General features: G+C 35.1%; 1 pseudogene; it reads right to left on the bottom strand.

Annotated features, from left to right (window-relative positions):
* Positions 400-20,904, bottom strand: LOC109823473 (annotated as a pseudogene).

The following is a 21,144-nucleotide window of genomic DNA, read 5'->3' as shown; positions in this document are numbered from 1 at the left end:
TGTCTCAAAATATGTCTATTTTTAATCAGAAATAAGTCTTGTTCCTTGCTTATTAATTGGAATTATTTAAGATCTCTACTCTATACAATAAGTTACCAAATATTATTTTAGCGGTTGTGTAGTTGTGTTGAAATAGACTTGCAAATATAACTACTGCAACAGAATTTATATATCAAATTGGTTGGATTTCAACATTTTAATTGCGGAAGGTAAATAAACTTACAATTGGTGAAAAAACTGAGCAAAAGCTAATTTGTTGGAAGCAAACATTGTTGCTTCTCTCTCTCTCTCTCTCTCTCTCTCTCTCTCTCTCTCTCTCTCTCTCTCTCATATATATAAATAAATAAAAACATCCAAACTGCATTGATAATGCATTTCTCTGCTAAAAAAAAGTACAGATTTTCCTCCAATAAATATTGCAATTATTTGCGTAACTGGAAGATTTACAATTGTGAGTTATCTATGCTCCAAAGGATTCAAAGCATTGTTTCACCAATGCACCAAAAATGATAATTTACCGATGTATCAAGGAATAATAATAATAATTTACTCACTTTATTTACCAATTATCAATGAAATAATTATCAAAGGTAGGAATATCCCAGTTTCTTCGGCAGCTAAAAAAATTGTGGATTATTTTTATATCAAATTAGCTGCTAGAAGACAATTAATCACTCTCATATAATACAGTTTTATAAGTAACTTTCCATGATGAGAGCTATACAATTAATGGTATACATTAAATCAGTGTAGAAGCTAGTACAAGCTCAGATTTCTGCAAAGGATCTGATCGTTTTAAAACCATGGTTTTCTGGAAGGGGTACATTTCCAGGACGAACTGAGATTATCACTTCAAGACCTGGAATTTTGGATGAAAAGATTTAGCTTTGTGAAGAAAATGACATTATAAATTCAATAAACATTTCAATAAACATTAAACGACAACAAAATAGAATTTGCAATGCATTCTATTTTCCACCTTTAACACTAAAATCTAATGTCTGTGATTAAAGGTTGAAAAGTAGGATGGACCGCAAATTCTCATGTGTTAGAGGGGAAATTGGAAAATAAAACAAACATGAAAAATCTTAACATGGCAACAGTAATCATGCGCAAAAAATTGAGCTATTCTACAAAGTATTGCCTTTTTCAAAAAAGAATCTGCTTTAAACGTGTACACGGTGGGATTAGAACTTGGGCTACTTCGATGTCATCTTAAACTCTATTTCAGGCAAAAAAAAAAAAACTCATAAGTTATGGTGACGAGTGAGGACTACAATTTTACACTCGAACAAGATAAAAGAAACTTAGGGATATAGAAAGTATCAAGCAATAGGATTCAAGCAATAGGATAACACTAAAAATGGTGCAAGATAGTAGAAAACTGAATGGGTAAATGTTAGAGACACACCCCCCGCCCTCCCCCCCAACCCCCCTTAACTTTGGAAATATTAGGAAAACCCCCCTTAATTATAAGGATTATCATAAAACCCCATTTAACTTTCAAATTTTGTCAGAAAGCCCCCTTTAACTTTGGAATTTTATCAGAAAACCCCCTTAAATTAGGGGGATATTTTGATAAAATCTTAAAGTTAGTGTTCTAAACCCCTAATTTTTTTTTTTTTTTTTTGGGGGGGGGTGTGGTGTTCTGATATTTTGAAAGGGGGGTTTCCTGATAATTGTCGAAACTTAAGGGAGGTTTATAATATTTAGGCAAACACTGAATACTCACCTGCCGCCTTTGCAGCCACAGCTTCCTGATAGACATCTGTTAGAAACAGGACTTGAGATGGCTTATCTACTCCCACTGACTGTGAGATCTCAAAGTAACTCCGAGACTCTCTTTTGTTCCTATTGAAGAAAAGAGAAGTTTACAATCTAGTCCTCGACAAAAACCACACGAGATATAACGCAGCAACTTTGAAGCTGATGATAATCAAGCTAAAGAACTGTTTTCATACCCAACATTAGTGTTGAAAAATCCACACAAGTACTTTCTCAAATCCCCATATGACGTATTCCCAAAGATGAGCCTCTGAGCCTCTCTACTACCACTAGAATATATGTAAACCTACAAAAGGAATTTTATAAGTTAGACCAGTACATGAGATTGCTGGAACCAAGAAGTATAGGAGGAAAACAAAAAAGAGCAACAAAAAAGCAGTCCAATTATAAACAATACAAACATGGAGACATGTCCACATGCCAGCATTTTTATTTAGGCCTCATGCATTTTCCCTGTTTGAAGATAGTTACTAAGGATCCAACAACAGCGATGAAGAGTAATAATTATTTGCAGGAAACCATAGGACAGTCATGATACAAAAATCGTAAATTTGTAATGTATGATAGCTAGATAAAGGGGGGAAAGAAAGATCTATATAATTCTGGTTAGTGGATCACATTCTGCATGTAAAACTGCGTAATGTAAGAAGTATGTATCATTTACTGCTAATTTCAAGGAATCAAACTGCCTATTCAGAATTATATAGCTACTCAATCCATGTTATTATTGATAGCATTATTTCAAGGAATCAAACTGCCTATTCAGAATTATATAGCTACTCAATCCATGTTATTATTGATAGCATTTCAGGAATATTTGATTAAGGAAAAATGACCTTGATGCCATTAGCATGCCACTTCTCAAGAGCTTCAGGAACATCCTCGAAAACTGCTCCCTGCAACTCATTACTTTCAAACCCAGTTCTCCATATATGTCCCTGGATGCAGAAAAGAACAAAAATAAATGAAAAACTAAATTCTGTTAGCAAACACTATATACCTTTCACTGATTGGGAAGTTGGGAACTATTATGAAAGTTCTAATTACCTGTAATTGCTTCAGAGCAGTAATTTTTCTGTCAGCTCTTATCATCGCCTCCACATTGGTTACCAGGGAGTCAATCACCTTTTCTTCCCCTGCATCATCAGGTGGAATTGCTACTGACCCCACCACACCTTGTTCCAAGTCATCTTTAACCTATATATGAATTAAAAAAAAGGAAATATCTGAAGTGACTAATTAACATAGATCAAATCTTGAATAGATAATTGAATTTTGAGTCAGAAAGATTAGAAGAGCAAATGAAAGAATAGTGCTTAGAGGTGAGTAGGAAGAATGAGTTAGATGAGAAAATCAAGGTTTCTCTAAGAATAGGTGTAGCAGGACAGACCCACATGTGAATCATGATGAAGATTTATTAGATTTTATTAGGATCTTAGTTTGTTTGCTAGAATTTGATTTTACTTTATGTAATCTTTTAATTTAGTTAGGATTTCTTTAGGATGTCGTATTGATATTACCTTCTAAGTCAGTCAGGTTTTCTATTTGATTGCATCTTGTTTATGATTGTTAGGTTTCGATTCGATTAATATTTTAATTTACTTACAAATCTGGATTGCTAAGACTTATCTTCTATAGATAATACTTGTAATGCTCCATGAGGAATAGATGATTGATGAATAAAAATTGAGTTATGAAAATTCTTGAGAATGTGAAGTGCTTTGGCATGTGAATTTGCCTTCTTGTGTGGGAAGTCCATAGATGTGAAGCCTCTTTTGCAGTGGGGGAGTAAAGCCCTTAGGTTAGATGTGAAGTCAATTCTTTAAGTAGGGTGTGAAAACTATTTATCTAAATGCTCCATTTTTTTTCAGTTCTCCAGCTTTCACATCGAAGCCCTTGGCTTGTACCACATCAATAGGTTTACACATTTCTTAAAAAGGCTTAGAAATTTAAAGAGAAGGAAATGTTTATACCTCATGATATAAACATTATACTGTTAAGGCATATAAACACGAAACCAAGGTGCTAAAGACTCGCTTGGGCTCGCAATAATTCAATATCTTCTTTGGTCTCCTTGCTGTCATATGTAGCCATTAAATGTTTCCGCACATTATCACGAGCATAGGGAAAAAGGACATCCGTAACAAATGATATTGGAGTCGTCGTTCCTTCAATGTCAAGAACAATGCATTGCTGCAAAGTACCCCAAACATATATTAGTTCTTGAATACAAAATTTAAATCTTATTTAAAATTAGATATGAAGAATAACCAATCAAAGGACTCACTCTTGATGGTTCTGCAATATAATTTCCATTGAGAGATGATGCCATAACAGAACCATTTAGATGCCTCTCTCTTCCTCGATGTACTTTAACATTGCTAGCGGGACCATGGCTTGGTCTGGTCCAGTCAATACCCAACTAGTGGAGCTTGATGGCAGCATCAAATAGATAATGCTAGCACTCAGCCTAGAAAAGAAATGGAAAGGAAGATTACCTCATCATAAAACGAAAAAGGAATATGTCATCAAGCATTTAAATTTATTACGTATGTCAGTTTGTGCAATCATCTATTTGGAAAATAAATAATGAAAATTCTGAAATTTTAAGAAGGTATCCAACGCATTTAAATTCTCGTTTATAGGGATATAGGGAGAAAGTATCCACCATGTTGACTTTAACACTTCACTGTGATGATGTGGTACATATACCCTATAGGAAGATGCCACACATTCCTCTAATCATATTTTTATATAAGAATCTGAATTAAATAAAACTAACCATAATTACAATATTCTAATTCGCAAAATTAAGGAGTGAACTACCAAATTAAAACTAACAACAACTACCATGCTCCCTTTCCTTATCTTCGTGTCATGTCAGGTATCTATTGATGCTGAAGCGTAATGGGTTGGAAGCTGGAACCATCAATACTCGAGTAATGAAAGTCCTAAATAAAAACAATGTCTAAATATATACCCATATATCATAAAATGAATTCCTTGAGAAAGAAATTTGGCATACTTGATGTGCATTTGAATTTGGATACACATATATAGCAGTTTTTGTCGACGAATACATAGAATCCTTGAGTGGTTGAAATAACCTACTAGATGGATTCATTGGTATATAAGCTCCAGCATGTATTGGATGCATTCTTTTCTTCATGTCTTGTCATTTGATGATAAGTATTTTGTATTTTTTATGAACTTTAAATTATTTTGTAGGGAAAGCAAAGAAAAAAACCAACTAAAGGCTCTTCCAAGATAGCTCATAACCAACATACTCCCATTAATAATGATTCAAGTTTAAGAGAAGCAGGATACGATGTTGGTTTAGGTATTCAAAATTTTCATAACTCATGTATACTATGTATGAATATGTTATCCTATTTCTATAAATTACCTAAGAATTATATATAGGAAAAACAAATGAAGATGACAATGGAGGATCTTTTAATGTGTCTGCAAATCCAACACATAGCCTTACTTTAACCTCTTCGTTCCTCTCTCGATGCGTATTGATTTGTATCAAATACATGTTGGAGCTTATATACCAATGAATTCATCTAGTAGGTTATTTCAACCATTCGAGAATTCTTTGTATTCGTCGACAAAAACTGCTACATATGTGTATCCAAATTCAGATGCACGTCAGGTATACAAATTTCTTTCTCAATTCATTTTATGATATCAACTACCTATATAACTAAAGGCAAACCTTAAGATGTATTCTTCAAGCTACAGAATTTTTGGTGGAGACCCCAACTGCAATATCATACACCTAGCCAGCCCCTTTTCTCCGTTCCCTAAATTCAAATTTCAAATTTCAAAAAAAAAATTAAAAGTACCTAACAGCCACTTTACAATTATTATTCTTCCCCTTTCTCTCTCTACCCATTCTCATACATATTCCTCTTTCTCTTCTCTTATGTTCCCTTTTTTCTCTCCGTTCCTCCCTCAAATCGAAGCTTGCTCCAAGAAAATGGCACTGCCATTATCAACCTCATCAACGTCTGATCCTAATTCCATCAAGATCGCCCTCGTGATCACTCTCCTTTACTTCAAGAAACTCCACCAAAAATTTCCATCCCCTTCTTCCACCACTAATGCTCAGAGCTAGAAGCAGAAGGTAACAATCTAACCCTAGATCTCTCCCGATCACTTCTCGAATCCATCCGAAACCCTAATCTTAACGCTAATTTTTTTTATAGGCAAAGGAGAGTAAGAAAGAGATCCCGAGGCTCAAAGAGGAGCTCAAGCAGCTCGAAGGTTCTCTTCTCCACGAATTCGAAACCTTAAGTATGAGGATTTCTTTGGTGGTACTCTGTTGGTTTTTTGCTTAGAGTTGTTGGATGCGAAGCAAGGAGAGGATCTACCACAGATCGCTACTTGCAAGTGTCATTTCTTTTGTGGTTATGGTGATTTGAGGAGAAGATGGGGAGAGCAGTGGTGATGAGCACTTGAATAATGAAGTTTTGCCTTTAAAATATGATACAATCTCCTATGCTGCTCGAATATATAATCCAGGTGAGAAATTATAAGTTTTATTTTAAGTTTTTCTGCTTTATTTATTAGCATTTATAGTAATTTTTCTACTTCATTTAGTATAATAAGATAAGTTAGTAGGGATTTAAATTAACTTTTAGTGACCTACTAATATTTTATCAACTATCTTACTACTAATATTTTGTCAACTATCTTATGGGTTTCTAGTTGTAATATTCTTTCTTCATTTATTTTACTGCTACAAATGTTGTCTTTCATTAGTTGTCAGCGATCTTTTGCATTATTAGTTAGTTGCTAATTTTTTTATTTTAAAGGTTAGTAGTGGCAAATAATTTGAATAATTTCATATGATTTGAAGGGAACCAATAGTTGCATATGAAAGCACAATTTCATTGACCTTTTGAAAATTATAGATTGGGTTTGAGATTTCATAAAGCTGATCATTTATTGCTATTTTAGTTTACATTATCAGTTACGAGTTTAGGATTGAGCTTACTTTTAAATTAAAAAATGGTTGAAGTTCAACAGTAAAAAAATTCATGGTGAGATGGAGATTTGGAGGTGTCAAAGTATTTCTATATGTCGATATCTAAGTTAGCAAGTAAGCTAAATGTTGAGCTCACTCTTCTAAAGAAGAAGTTCGGTGAATTAGGGATTCAAAATGGCCTCATTGCAAGACGAAGAGTCTTCGGGCAATCATAAAAAAAATGTTCTGTTACTATTTCTTTTTTATTTTGAATATGTAATTTATCATTGCTCTTGAATTACACAGTTAGAACTTGAGTTATTGTGATCTACTCATCACTGAGTTATTTGATTTTGTCTTAATTTTCATGAGTATTGGGAGTATAAATTATTTTATAGAACAACTAATTTTAAACTAGATGGGTTGATAATCTCTGGATATAATTGACTAAAATGAGCTACTTAATTTGTATCCTCTGAAATGAGATAGTTAATTTGTATAATTTGTAAAACTATTGTATTTCTATTTTAGATATACATAAATATCAATTTGTTTTTGCATATTATCACGATTTATTTCGTTGAAAAATGATTGTTAAGAACAAGTAAACAAATAGACAGTGTAGTTCAAAGTATGAATGTATTTGAGCAATGAAAACTATAACAGGGTCCGCCTTCGCATGTCGACTTAAAATGGTTGTTAATTGTCGATAATAATCTGAGCATTGAAAGGGATCAGACCCTCATAGAAGTTATAAACATGCATTTTATTCTCTTTTACTTGGTGAACATGTAGAAAAGAGGTAATCTGTATTTTTAGCTCTTTTTCAAGATTTAATTATCATATGTGTATATGTGTGCGTTTTTTCTTGCTAACTTGAGCTGAATGTTTTGATTGGAATTATCTATCTATGACAGTGATGAAATATCTTGCTAATATAGTGTTGGATTCATGTAATTAGTTAAGTATCTGATTTAAATAAATTTATTTGTTGCTGTAATTATTTTTGTCTTCAATCAAGAATCAGGGTTGTGATTGGAATTAGATGGATTAGATGAGTTATGTAGGCTTTCGTAGAATGGATCTTGATGAGTCAATTCCTAAATTTGTTTACATACTTCTTTAATTTTCATAATCATTATGTAGATCAAATTCTTCAATTTGCTTTGAGATTGATTGGGTTTTTGGAGTTGATTGTTGTAGGAGATAAATGGTAGGAGTTTCAGACATTCCAGCAATAGCATGATTGTTTAATGTTTTTAGGCCCATGCAAAGCACTGATTTTTTTTATAACTTTACTTTCTTAAATGTGAAAGCAGCTAAATTAATAAAACTAATTACTTAAAATCTAATGAACTCTAATCAAGAAATAATGTAAATACATACCAATCCAGTATAACCTTGACACTATTTATTGACAATGAAAATTATGTTGTTTTCAATTCTCTCTAAAGATTTGGATTCAAATTTGATTTAAGATGAATCATTCACTGCCATATTGTGTAAGTGTTTTTCCTTCTCTTTTTTTAAAGAAATTTTTCGCTTCTCTTTGTTTCCTATTTTAGATGATATGATGATTAATCCAAAAGGCGTGACTTTGTTTCATGTTTTTACTTGATTGTATCCTCACAGGTTTCTATCTTGCTCAAGTAGAGAATCATCTAATAAAGAGGTACTTTTGCGAAGGTACTCGTCAATCACTAATCTCAAAGTTTTGATGTTGCATTGGACATTCCTTTTCTTCTTGATGGAATTGAGGTGGACTAAATATAAAAGCTATTGAGGGCATTTTGAATTGAAACTGAGATTAGTCCTTGAAGTTGTTGCCAATGAGCATTGTTACAGAAGACGCTAGGCGGACTAGGCGTTTGAGCCAACGCCTAGCGTCTAGATGCCTAGGCGTATGTTAGGCGGCGCCTACGCGTTTGACTATTTTTTAAACTATTTAATTATAATAATTAATAAAAATATATATTAAATTTATATAAATTTACAAAAAAAGATAGCAACCTCCCTATATCCACAATAAACCATGCATACTTAAATGCCAAATAGCCAAAAAAATAACTAAGTTATAGGAAGCGCTAAGAGGCCTAGGTGTTGCACCCATCGCCTAGAGCTTAGGAGATTTTTTTTATTTTTTAATTACAATAATTGATAGTAAATGTTAATGTTATAGAAAGCTTAGATGTCGGACTAGTGTCTAGGCAGACTTCTTTCTTCATTTAAGTGGTGGACGAAAAAGTTTTGCTGAAGGTCGAAAAAGATAGTGGAGATGTTCATATTTGGAGGTTAAACGAGTTTGAAAGAGATTGGAGAACGTAGAGGCTGCGACACAGAAAATCACGATCAAGGCTTAAATGGTACAATCCACGTAAGCAGATAATGTTTCCCTAAACACTCCGAAAATCTAGGTGGGTAGCCTAGATACCGCCTAGGTGCTAGGTGCTACTTAAACGGCCAATGTACCGCCTAGGCCTAAGCGTATACCAAGGTGGACTAGGCGGAGGCTTTTTGAAACAGTGTCAATGAGTTTGAAAACATTTTATTTAGGTCTAGGAAAGTTTTTTTTAAGATTCACGGTCTTATTTAACTTTAATACCTAGAGAAAAGGTTTGATGTAATTAATGAAATTCGTTGAACACACTAGAGATTTGACTTCGTAACTCATCGATAGTGGATGAAATAAAACTGAATATGATCTGAACATTTCTAAGTTTTATCTAAAGTCTTTTAGCTAAAGGATCACGTATACTAATATATGTGTCCTTTGATATTTAAAATTTAATCTACAAATATTTATAATTCTGATATCTTTTGATGATTGATAAAATGTCAATAATACATATTCTAAACATATGCATTTTATGTAAGATCCTTTATATAAAGGATTGTGACATACTCAATAACCAATAAGAAATTGTAGCTTAAACTTTCGATTTCTTTAAGTTACCTCATTTCACCTTGCTTAACTTTAGATAAAATGTCAATTTCTCTCGACAAAACTGCATTTGTATATTGAAATATCTTAATGATGCTTATTGTCTGTAAAACCCCGTGAATTTTGGAAAATAGTGTAAATTATATTGATAAATGAGCTTTAATTATGATGAATATCATTTATGGATGAATGATTATGCTAACAATTAATTTGAGATCAATTAAGAGTATATATGAGAGTCTACAAAGGTTAAACATGTACAAAGAAAAAATCTAAAAAAATGACCAGTTAAGAATAAATATATGCATTACACACCGATACAGTTTGAATCTGAAAAAATTCAAATGATAAAAGTTGTAGGTATCTTCAATAGCTTTCCAACACATCTTAAATCACCTCATTTTGAGGTCGGACGTGAAAGTTACAGCCAAAATACCGAAGACTATTTTCTCAATCTGACTAGATTTCCTGTTTCGGGATTGTGCTGTTTTGATTCGAGTTTGCAGTTATATATATACATGTTTACACACGAAAAACACATCTTTTCATCAGAATTCCAAACCCTAGCAGCCACTCTTCCTCTCTCTCAAACCCTAATCATAATTTGAGATTTGGGAGAGTTCTTAAGGCGTTTGTCGAGAGAAATGCGAGATTTTGCGAGTTTGATGAAGAGGTATCTTGCACGCACGTGTTCAGGACTTCAACACGACGTTTGAGGCAAGGTCATCTTCCTCCAAACTTCTCTTTGTAGTTAATTTAAGATTTAATATGTTTAATTGATAAATCTCATGTTTAAGCTTAACCCAATGTTTTAAAATCTTAATTTATAATGTTAATCTTTAAACCAATGTGAAAATATGTAGTTTTAGTTGTTTATATTAGTTTGATGATCATGATCATTAGGGTTGTATTTAATTTTGTTTTTAACTTGTTAATCATGCTTAAATCATGTTTAAACCCTAATTTAATAAATATTTGAGTTTTCTTGCTAATTAAAGAGGTCTAACCCTAGGTTGATGATACCAAAGTGATGTGAGCATGTTTAACGAATTTATCTATGTTCAATGTTTAGAATTTATCATGTTTACTTAACTATATTTATAAATTAGGTTATTTAAGAAATTTTGATTAATTAGGATGTTAAACCCTAATTCGTTTAATTCAAGTGTTTATATCATGATGAGTTAATTCATGTTAAGTAATTATGAAAGATTTAATCTTGTTATATATCTTATATTGATAAAAATAAGTTCTTAAATAAAGTTATAAAATACAAAACATCAAAAATCTAAACTTGTATTTTCCTCTCTGGTCGGTCGACCGACCAAGACTAGCCTGTCGACCGGTGAGGCCCTGAGAGTGCACATTGTGTGCACGGTTGCCTTCGGTCGATCGACACTCTAAGGGCGGTTGATCGACCTGTGTTCTCTTTGTTTTTTTTTTTTTGAGTGTTTGTTTTTGCATCGTTTGATCGTGAGTGCGGGGTTCGAGCCGCACGATGACACACGTACAATCATGAGCATACATGAATAGTGTTGTAGCACACACAAATATCCTGGAGAGGATTATTACAGATATTGTTTTCAATCATACTTGGGATATGGGTTATTTAAACATTATATACATATATGGATATCATTGATGAGCACCGCTCAGTACTATTTAGGATAGTGCGTCGATATATCATTAGTACAAGCTATTAAGTCGGGTTTTAGGATGCTTGATCTAGTAGTCTTTCTCGCACGTAGATGCGATGAGGCTTGTGAGCCGTATACCTAGGATGTCTTGATTTGATAGTCTGTCTCGCACGTTGATGCGATGAGACTAATGAGGCGTGCACACTATTAGGATGCCGATTTGGTAGTCCGTCCCGTATAATAATACGATGAATTATAAACTTTACAAGGATTTGTATTGTGATAATTATCTGATAGCTTGAGTCTTGGTGAACGCCATTATGAACATGACTCATTGCTGAGCTATATATGACTGATGTACTTTACTCTTGTAGGTACGCGGGATTATATATTGTTTTAGTTACATAATGTCAACTTTCATCACATAATTCAAATATTTAGCATCTCTGTTCGGATTTATCAGCTGAGATGGGTGTAATTGAAATTGGCTTTAAGCCTTTAACAGAGGTGAAAGAAGGGAACAAAACACAGGGAAGAGACAAGAAAAAAAAATGCAGAACAAGAGTTCACAAGAACGAGAAAGAGATACAAAACGGTAATTCCGATTTTCTTTATTTTTTCAATTATGGTTAGTTTTAATTTGGTAGTTTCAGGATATTGCAATTATGGTTAGTTTTATTTATTTAAGATTCTTATATAAAGATATGATTAGAGGAACACATGGCATCTTCCTGTAGGGTAAATGTATCATATTATCACAGTGAGGTTGTAAAGTCAATGCGCTAGATACTTTCTCCCATACGCCACATTTCTGGAAAACTAATTTCTGCGTTCCGAAAATAGAAACGGCTCGAAACCGATTTTTTGGAATAAAATATTCCGTCAATTATGTGGGCTTGTGGTCAACAGTTTCTGTTTCTATAAATGAAGGAAAACACCGTGTTAACTTTGTTTTCCAAACAATGGAAGGAGGTTTCCGAGTTTCTATTTTTGCTCCAACCAGACAACAGAATTTAAAATTTAATTATAAGAGAAGTGCTGAAACCCTTGAAATAGGGTCTTCATGTCTAGAAATAGTTTCCGATATTTTTCAGAAATGTACCAAACAGCGCCTCAGTGAAAATTACAGAGTTACTCTAGGAATTTGTTTCACACTTTCACAAGAACAAACCTGGGTCTTGGCACTGATCCTGGAATCTCCCCCTATATATATGCCATGATTACGTACAAGCACAGCTGTTGTCTTTGAGTATGCTGTAATCTGTAAGACATGAATAATACAAGAATGAGAAGTTACAAACACCATTAAAAGAGAACTCATGTCAACTATATATTAAAAGATAAATATGTGGCTTTGAAAGTTGAAAAAACATTCCATTTTCTTCGACATCAGCTTTATATGCCTTAATTAACAGTTACAATGACTAGCTTTCATTGTTCAACTTGAGGTAGAAAACATCCTCAAGTCAGATTCCCGGACGAATGAATATATGGTTCTGAACTAATTGTAATTAAGGCTGACTAGTTTTGGGATCATTTCAGACCCAAGCTGTTACATGGTTCCTCTTTAAGCTTTATCTGCATCAAGGTTGACTTTCTTCAGGATCTTTTTTGTGCCAAGTTTTTTCAGTACCAGATTGATGGAACTAGTAAGGCATCTGATACAACTTAGTTATCTGTTCATAGTGATAAAATGATCTCATAATTCCTGGTTAAATCAGACCATCATCAGACTATCACGATGTAATTTTCATCATGTTAATACTCTTGTTTAGATTTCGATGATCTCAGAGCATGTTTGGCAAATGGTCAAAGTGGCTTACAAGCCACTTTGAGATGTTTGGCAAGTGGTTTATTTTAGCTTATAAGCCGCCAAAAATAAGCTATGGTACCCTAGCTCATTTTTCCCTAGCTTATTTTTTGGTGGCTTATAAGCCATGAGGTTTGTTCAAGTTAAAAGTCAATTATACTCCTTATGATTTCACACAATCCAAGGCCTCAATTAATAACTCGCCATCAACCCCTATGGTCTCTTTGGTCATTTTGACAACTATGGTACATCATAAGCCACCCATTTACCGAACACTCTTTATTGAAAATCGATTATAAGACACCAAATTTGCCAAACAATCTTGATTATAATGTAAAGTTCCCAAACATGGTCTAAGATAGCATGTTCTAAGAGAATTAAAGAGGAAGGATTTTCTTTTAACTCAAATAATTAATGAGAGATGATGAGATTCTAGTGTAGCTGTTAACATCACCGACAACTGTAGGCATTCAGACTAAATGTCAGAATCATAGGTTTCTATTATCGTGAAATTGCAGTTATAGACTGTAGAAAATCTCGGATGAATTATTATAGGAGGATTTTTAGGGATATTTTTAGAAAGGGAAATCAGGGGTGATTATCGGGTCCTAAAGTTTAGGAGATTTGTTGCAGATTCTTTCCTGATTTTCTGTAACAAAAAGGTGTATATATATGTGATATAGAATAGCTTGTAAACAGACAGAAATTCATAATAAAACTTTTATTTTCTGATTTTCTTCATGGTATCAGAGCCGTAAGGTTGGGATTTCTGGAAAAATTAGGGCTTCATACAGCAGCCCCCTTTTCCGTCAATTGCCGCCACTCCACCTCCTCTGAATTTTTTCTCCTACGATTCAATTTCTAATTCCAGCCTTAATTGCTGGTTTATCTTTTGCCTTCATCCTTGATTTCAACCTTATCGCTGGTTTATTTTTTTTTTTGGCTTCATTGTTGATCTTCTTCGTAATCTTATTATTCGTTGCTATTGTCTGATCATATTCAATCATGACGGACACCACATCTTCGGCTCAATCACCTTCAATAGTTGCAGAGGAACAGACTGCAAGGAGCACAACAGAACTTCAGAATATTCAGGCAGCGTACAGATTAAATGGAAAAAATTATTTGAAGTGGTCTCAATTGGTTCGAACTTTTTTGAAGGGAAAAGGAAAGTTAGGCCATTTATTGGAGGAGGGACCGAAAGAAGGAGCTACGGGTGCAGAAGCATGGGAAGAAAAAGATTCAATGATTATGTCTTGGTTGTGGAATTCTATGACTCCAGAGATTAGTGATACATGCATGTTTTTGCCAACAGCAAAGACGATCTGGGATGCTCTCTACCAAACATATTCAAAGGTCAATGATGCGGCTCTCATATATGATATCAAGACCACGACAACGGGTGCAAAACAAGGATCGAAAACTGTGACAGAGTATGCCAATTTTCTACAAAATCAGTGGCAAGAACTGGACTATTACAGGACAATTGATCTAAACTGTAGCAAGTGTGCAGTAGCAATCAAAAAATTCATAGAACGAGACCGGGTATATGATTTTTTGGCTGGCTTAAATTCTGAATTTGATCTTGTGCGCATTCAAATTTTAGGCAGATCAGAAGTTCCATCCCTCACTGAAGCAATATCCTTGGTCCGTGCGGAGGAGAGTCGCCGAGCATCATGCTGGATTCACCTTCAACAGAAAATTCTGCCCTTTTAAGCTCTAAGTCACAAGGGCTAACACTTGATAGAACTGCTGCTGACAGATCTAGCAGATCAAATACTCACAAGGATCGTGATGAGATGTGGTGCACGTACTGTAAGAAACCAAGACATACGAAGGAACGATGCTGGAAATTACATGGGAAACCCTCCACAAACAGTCATGAATAGGGTCAGAGAGGAGGACAATCAGCGCCAGGCCATCGACAAGCTCATGTCTCCATTCAAGATTCAACCCAAGTCTTTGGAGGATTCAGTATGGATGAAATTGAGAAACTTAAAGGCTTGTTAGGAACAGTGAAAAAACCAGCACCAAAATCCAGCCCTCAGACATCAACTCAGGGTATGTGTTCATTAACACTTTCAGGTGAGACTCTAATCTCTCTTGGATTGAATGCTTTAGGTAATGAGTTTAAGAATGCCTGGATCCTTGATTCTGGTGCCACTGACCACATGACCCATAACTCTAGCTCGTTTAAGACCTATACACCTTGTCCAAGCAACCGTAAAATTGTTGTTGCTGATGGTTCTACAATCACAGTAGCAGGAGTAGGAAATGTTCAAATCACACCAGAAATAGTACTTAAAAATGTTCTCCATGTTCCTCAACTTTCAACAAATTTGGTTTCCATACAAAAACTTACTCAAGATCTGACTGGTTGTGTTATATTCAATGCTTCTTATTGTGAATTTCAGGACCAGGAGTTGGGGACGAGGATTGGACTTGCTAAGGAGCATAACGGACTCTATTACTTGAATACATCAAGTCAACCGGAATTGAATAAACCAGCGTTATTTTCCTTGTTTTCTTCTTCCAATAAAGATGTTATTTGGTTACATCATAGGCGTCTAGGTCATGTGTCTTTTTCTGCATTGAAAATAATGTTTCCTACCTTGTTCAAGGGTTTAGATGTTCAATCTTTTCATTGTGATATTTGTGAGTATGCAAAACACACTCGTGTACCCTTTCCAATCAGTAATAACAGATCTTCATTTCCCTTCTTTTTGGTTCATAGTGACATTTGGGGACCATCCACTACACCAAATAACTCAGGGTATAGGTGGTTTGTGAGTTTTATTGATGATTGTACAAGAGTCTCCTGGATATATTTACTCAAAAACAAATCTGATGTAAGCCATATTTTTCCCAACTTTCATGCAATGATTCAAAACCAGTTTGGCACAAAAATAAAGAATATTCGCTCAGACAATGCCCGTGATTATTTCAACCAATTTTTGACTCCCTATTTTCAAAAAGAAGGGATTATACATGAATCATCTTGCATTACCACTCCACAACAAAATGGAGTGGCAGAGAGAAAAAACCGACATCTTCTTGAGTGCACTAGAGCCTTATTATTCCAACAGAATGTACCAAAATCTTTCTGGGGAGAAGCTGTACTCACTTCAGCCTATGTCATAAACAGAATCCCGTCTAGAGTCTTAGGATTTAAAAGTCCATTAGAAATCTTGTCCCAATTCTATCCTGACATTCGAAAGTCCTTCAATCTTACTCCTCGGATATTCGGGTGCACGTCTTTTGTTCATGTTCATGGCCATAACAGAGGGAAACTAGATCCTAGAGCTATTAAGTGTGTCTTCGTAGGGTACTTATCCACTCAAAAGGGTTATAAGTGCTATCATCCTCCCACTAAGAAGCTCTATGTCTCGGCTGATGTTACTTTTGTTGAACATAAACCATATTTCTTTACTCCTTATCTTCAGGGGGAGTTACCAATACTTGAAGATAAGGAGTCAAGTCTGCCATCACTGGAAATACCTTCACCCGAATCACACAGATCACAAAAAGAGCCTATAATGTCAGTAACTCCTTCAAACTTACAGTCTAAACAACCACAAGTAGAAAACCAAGATGTAGATGGGAAAATCTTTGATCATTTCCGGTTTGATCAGGTGTATGCAAGGAAAAGAGATCCTATTATGACTACAAGGCAGGAACAATTCACTGAACCGAGTCCTGGAAATGAGGTAACAATCTGTGACCCGAATCTAACTATACCACAGGTAGACTCTCTTTCCAACTACGATCCACCTAATCTTGAATCCTCTAACCTTGACCTGGATTTGCCTATAGCCTTGAGAAAACAACCCCGAGAATGCACTAAAAGACTATATCCTCTATCTCACTTTGTAACTTTTCAGAAATTCTCTCCAAGCCATCAAAGTTTTCTCTCAACCTTAAACACGATTCCTATTCCTAACTCATTATCTGAAGCATTATCAAAGAAAGAATGGAGACTTGCTATGGAGGCAGAAATGGATGCATTACAAAAGAATGAAACTTGGGAGTTGGTTGATTTACCTAAAGGTAAGAGGCCAGTGGGTTGTAAGTGGGTGTTTGCAGTAAAATTTAAGGCGGATGGATCCTTAGAACGCTATAAAGCAAGGCTGGTTGCGAAGGGATATACTCAAACATATGGGGTGGATTACCAAGAAACCTTTGCTCCAGTAGCAAAGATGAACACGGTGAGAATATTGTTGTCCTTAGCTGTTAACTTTGATTGGGAATTACAGCAGTATGATGTGAAGAATGCCTTCCTTCATGGAAGGCTAGAAGAGGAGATTTATATGAGTATTCCACCAGGGTTTAGTGGAGCTGATGATCACAAGGTTTGTCGATTAAAAAGGGCATTATATGGGTTGAAACAATCCCCTCGCGCTTGGTTTGGACGGTTTGCTAAGGTGATGCTGGCTAATGGATACAAACAAAGTCAAGGAGATCATACACTCTTCATCAAGCATTCGGCCTCAGGGGGAGTCACAATATTAATCGTGTATGTGGACGACATTATAGTGACAGGGAATGATGAGGTAGAAAAGAAAGTCTTGAAGGAGTGCTTAGCCAAAGAATTTGAAATAAAAGATCTAGGTAGATTAAAGTACTTCCTTGGGATCGAAGTAGCTCGATCTAGACAGGGAATTTTCATCTCTCAACAAAAATATGTTACGGATCTACTCAAAGATACCGGAATGATGGCTAGCAAACCGATTGGAACTCCAATTGAACAGAATCACAGACTAGATGAAGCTCCTGGAGATAAGACAGTAGATAGAGAGATGTATCAACGGCTTGTTGGGAAACTCATTTATCTTGCCCATACTCGGCCAGACATAGCCTATGCGATTAGTGTCATTAGTCAGTTTATGCATGATCCTAGAGAGGTTCATCTACAGGCTGCATATAGAGTCCTTCATTACTTAAAAGCACATCCTGGCAAAGGAATTCTGTTCAAGAAAGCATCAAACATTGACCTGGCAGTATACACAGATGCTGACTTTGCGGGATCATCGGTTGATAGGCGATCAACTTCTGGCTATTGTACATTCCTTGGAGGAAACTTAATTTCTTGGAGAAGCAAGAAACAGAGTGTAGTAGCAAGGTCGAGTGCAGAAGCTGAGTTCAGAGCTATGGCAACAGGAGTGTGTGAACTAATGTGGGTCAAGATTATTCTTGAAGATCTGAAGATTCAATGGAGCAGACCTATGAGACTATATTGTGATAATAAGTCAGCTATAAGCATTGCTCATAATCCTGTGCAGCATGACCGAACGAAGCACATCGAGATAGACCGACATTTTATTAAAGAGAAGTTAGATAGTGGCTTGATTTGTACGCCATATGTCCCTACAGGACGTCAGCTAGCAGATGTGATGACAAAAGGGTTATGTAATAATATGTTTCATGAGAACATTAGCAAGCTGGGAATGGTGGACTTATATTCACCAGCTTGAGGGGGAGTGTAGAAAATCTCGGATGAATTATTATAGGAGGATTTTTAGGGATATTTTTAGAAAGGGAAATCAGGGGTGATTACCGGGTCCTAAAGTTTAGGAGATTTGTTGCAGATTCTTTCCTGATTTTCTGTAACAAAAAGGTGTATATATATGTGATATAGAATAGCTTGTAAACAGACAGAAATTCATAATAAAACTTTTATTTTCTGATTTTCTTCATAGACTAGTAAGTGGGACGTAATATGACTGAAAGTACTAACTTCACGAGTCAAATAGTATGTTGATTTAATGGTTATGAATTTTTTAAAAACAAGAAGATTGACAAGCAGAACTCATAAAAACTTATAGAAGATGTGAGTTGGAAGGCATACCGCCTCACTGAGGGCTTCTGTTACCTCACCCTCATAAGCCATGTTCTCGATTATTGGAACAACAAGTTCATCATATTAACCATGTCCTCGAATTCCTTTTATCATCTTCATTTGAGTTATCTGCATTAATAAATAGAGAAGGTAATACATCTATACAAATGGATAAGAATCTCAAAAAGTAGTATTGCTATTCTCACTATTAGTATGAAGAAAATATAAAAGTTGAGATGATATGTGACTAATGAAAAAGAAGATGATCACATCCTATAGTTGACTTTAGAATTCTAAATTTTGAAAAACTATACATTTTCTCAAAATGTAAGAAATAAAAGCATAAATTTTAATAAGTAGAGATTCTATCAGAAGAACATCCCCACAAAATATAGTGATCTATACCACACACAAGTGGTAAGAAGGTTAATGTAGGAATTTTTTTCATTATTTTGTTTCGGTGCAATCCAACCCACTCCCATAGGTTTGATTCTGGAATGGCTCTGATAGGATTCCTATTCAAGTTTAATACCATATGATGATTAGGTATCCTTTAATACTTGCATATTAACTGTAAGCCTTATAACTGTAAGGAACCTATTTATGAATTAATGATATAAGATGACCATCAATTCAGAGTTGTGACCTAGCAAACATAAAGCATGTATTAGGCTCTTGATGGAAACAAATTTGGGGAAAATGCTCTTAACACTATGCATAGGCAAACCCTAAGTAGGACGGACTGCAACAGAGATACCATTGACTGATGTTTTAGAGGCATCACTGAGGCAATGATCTGATAACATGTCATACATCCACAAAGCAAAGGCACATCTTTATGTTCATGTCCATTAAATACTAACTTAAAAATACATGAAAGCGATACCCATATATCTAGAATTATAATGCATCCCAACTCAATTTGAGATGATGCTCCCTGTCAGCAAGGACAACTACTCATAACTGGCCATCAGACGACCTTGAGGACACAATTAACTTAAATAACTATAGACTGGCTTTGTTCGAGTCATAGTTATATTTTATGTTGTTACTCGTCACTTGTTCACGTTATAATGTGTGTACAAATTTGTATCCATATTTTTCAATAGATGTTCTGTATTATGTGTATCTGTCTGTGTTCGTGTCCGTATTTCCGTCTATATCAGGGTTGCATCCCATATTCATTTCAGCATCCATGTTGCATTATACGTTCATATCTTTGCTCCCCGTCTAAAGATGGAGTCCGTTATTGCCTTGGTGCATACCAAGTGTTGTGGTCAAAATACGTGAGCTCCTAAAAAAAGAGGTCCAGGTTTCAAAGCTACATCTCCACTAATTTGGGAATGTTGTAAGTTTTCAGTATGATAGATTAAAATCTTTAAAAAAATTACTCCCTACAGCACAGTTATCTTGGTCTCTTTCTCTAGCTATCTTGTCCATCTTTCTCCTCCCTAATCCGACAACCCAACAAATGGAGATTTAGTAGAAAATTTTGAAAGTCGCTAGATATTTCCATCTGCTACCAGAAACAACACTACCAATACCCATGGGGCAACATGTAGAGCTAGACTGTCAGTATCTTTGCATATATCAATTATCAGTTCATGACGCTAATACTAAAAGACATAAAGAAAAGAAAATTTTCGATCCAAAAGCCCTTCGAGAAAGGATGAATCATCGTGACAATGCACGACTCCATCCCATGACTGCATTTTGCATCTCATAGGCCTACGAAAGAAAACATTCCCTTTTTTGCCAAGAATTACCCCAGATCGAAAGTTCAATCTTTCACAAAATTACCTTCATAAACAGAGGAGCACAGTCCGTACACTTTGGCGACTTATTCGGATAAGGTTTCTTCTCCAGCGCTGACAGCACCACCCCAGCACCGGAAAGAACATGCATATCCTTCAGCATCATCCTCTCCTTCTGAACCCCTATGATTCCAACAAAGAAGAATTTTTCAAAACAGACCCACTTCAACTTTTTTTTCTTAAAACCGACCCGTTTTTTTTTTATTTATCAAAACCGACCCGATTTTGTAATTAGCAGATTAATCACATTCCTAAACAGTCGGGGTTGGCAACCCCGACTATTTAGGACATTAATTTTTAGGGTTTAAGGCTTCTAATTAGGGTTTAACACCTTCCTAAATAGTCG

This window comes from Asparagus officinalis, chromosome 9 (genome assembly GCF_001876935.1).
Source record: "Asparagus officinalis chromosome 9, Aspof.V1, whole genome shotgun sequence".
NCBI classification, from domain to species: domain Eukaryota; kingdom Viridiplantae; phylum Streptophyta; class Magnoliopsida; order Asparagales; family Asparagaceae; genus Asparagus; species Asparagus officinalis.
This window is presented reverse-complemented; position numbering and strand designations above follow the sequence as displayed.